The sequence below is a fragment of the Empidonax traillii genome, unplaced genomic scaffold (assembly GCF_003031625.1).
Source record: "Empidonax traillii isolate 1590-97213 ecotype Southwest subspecies unplaced genomic scaffold, ASM303162v1 scaffold498:size1131258, whole genome shotgun sequence".
Classification (NCBI taxonomy): domain Eukaryota; kingdom Metazoa; phylum Chordata; class Aves; order Passeriformes; family Tyrannidae; genus Empidonax; species Empidonax traillii.
This window is the reverse complement of record NW_020955691.1, coordinates 32,030-34,022: the sequence shown is the minus strand read 5'-3', so window position 1 is coordinate 34,022 and position 1,993 is coordinate 32,030. Positions and strand designations below refer to the sequence as shown.

The window sequence follows — 1,993 nt, the reverse complement described above, 5'->3', positions numbered from 1 at the left end:
CCTGTGGTTATTTAAGTGAGTGAGGGAAAAATAAATCTTTACATTAAGAACATTTATAATGTTTGGGGACTTTTTCCTAGTTTCTGGTTTATAAATCATTTAAATCTATAGCCTTCAGATGTCCTAGGTATTCTCTTCCTTCTTACTGCTTATCTCCTCACACTCCAACACTTACTGGTGAGTGTCAGATTTAAAGAAATGCTTTTGGCGTGTTATGTGTTTTCCCAGTCCTTTCAGGGTCCTTTAGAATCTTTATAGTTGAGGTAGGAATTAAAAAGTATCCAGGACTGCACTAATTTTATCAGATTTTCTACTGCTCTTAGGACATGCTGAGCATCAGTTATGTTCTGAACAAATGACTTCAGGGTGCTTTAGAGCACAAATTACCCCAGCCTGTAGACAATAATGTTTATGGTTGCAAAGAGCCCATGTTCATCTCTAATGGATTACAGGGCAGTCTGCGCTGCTTGTTTGTCATCTCTAGCAATGTCTCTTTAGGTGCCTACAGGGGACTTAGACTGGTGTGGGGCTGCTCCTGCCAAACTGGTCAGAGACAGGCAAAGGAAAGAGCCCACCACAGGCACGGGAGGGTGCAGGGAAGGAGATGAAGTGCTGAAGAAATTGTACCTGTTAAATGGTCAGGCAAGAGCATGGTTAGAAACAGAGCTAAAGACTGGGAAATTGCAAAGGGTGCAGAGGAAGCAAGCAGGGTTTGGCTGATGTGAGGGAGGTGGAGAACTAGAGCAGGCAGGGAAAAGGTCAGACTTGTGAGCGCAAGTGCAGGTGAAGGCACTCTCTCATGTTAGATACTGCTCATGTGCTGGGGCTCAGTCTCCTGGTGTGTTTGACAGTGGCCACATTGTCCAGATGGCATCTGGTCACCCTCACCTTTCACTGGATCTTTAGGGACCTGTCCAAAATGAGGTCACAGTCTTTAAAGGCATGATGCTATTTTAATGTGTAACTTGGGTCTCTTACATTCATAACATAATGGGATTTTATTTTGTTTGTCATAAGTTTAAAACAGTAGCTGACATGTACTTGAGATGAGACTTAATTTAATGATCTTCTGCTGTAGATCAGTATGTGATATGTTCTTGTTGAAACAAGATGTTTAGGTTACTTTTTAATTTTCGATTGTGTGCAGCACTGGGAATAGGAATGCTTTTTACCCCCAAGCAAGCATCTGAGTAAGGCAGTTCTAAATGCCACTGTCTATGAAAATGTGATACAGAGTTTTTATGAGTTTTTATTTTGTTTTTTTTTTTGGTGTGTGGTAGTTTTTTGTTTGTTTTTTGGTTTGGGGGGGTTTGGTGTTATTTGTGGGGTTTAAGTTTGGAGGTTTGTGTTTTGTTTTTGTTTTTTTGGGGGGTTTTGTTTTTTGGTGGTTTTTGGTTTGGGATTTTTGTGGTTTTGTTTTAATTTTTGGGTTTTTGGTTTTGTGGGTTTGTTTGGTTTTTTGTTTGTGTTTTGGGGGTTTTGTATGTGGTTTTGGTTTTGTTTTTTGTTTTGGTTTTGGGGTTTTGGGGTTCTTGTTTTTGTGGGTTTTTTGTTTGTTTTTTTTGGGGGGGTTGCTTTTGTGTTTTTTGTGCCTTTTTTTTTATGGTTTGTTTTTTTAGCATATTCTTTCTTGTCCTACAAAACTTAAAATGCAGCTGGTTGAGTTTTGGGATGTGTTGTCAGCCAGATAGGAGCATTTCAGATTTAGCAGATGGGCTTTGCTTTTGTTTGAGAAAGGTTGGGGTTTTAGGGGAGGGAACAGAATATTTTTTTAGTCCTCAAAAACTTACCTTTTTAAAAATGGTGTGATCCTGGAGAACTGTCTGTGCAGCATGTGTACATTAGCCAGATATGTACATGATTATTAACTCCAGAACTAGCTGTGTAACAGCTATCCCGAAGCAATGAGAAGTGTGGAGGGGGAGCATCACATTTGACTAAACAAACTATTTCCTGGTGCTAATGAAAACTCAGGTCAAAGTCCTGTAAGTCA

At 39.7% G+C, this 1,993-nt stretch overlaps 1 long non-coding RNA gene across 1 annotated transcript in view; it reads left to right on the top strand.

Moving 5' to 3' along the window:
• Nucleotides 1–472: 472 nt before the first annotated feature.
• The window catches only part of LOC114063895, a 6,993-nt gene continuing 5,472 nt past the window's right edge, over nucleotides 473–1,993 (top strand). The window contains exon 1 of the long non-coding RNA XR_003572639.1: nucleotides 473–521. This is a non-coding gene — a long non-coding RNA (uncharacterized LOC114063895). The remainder of the gene's footprint in view (nucleotides 522–1,993) is intronic.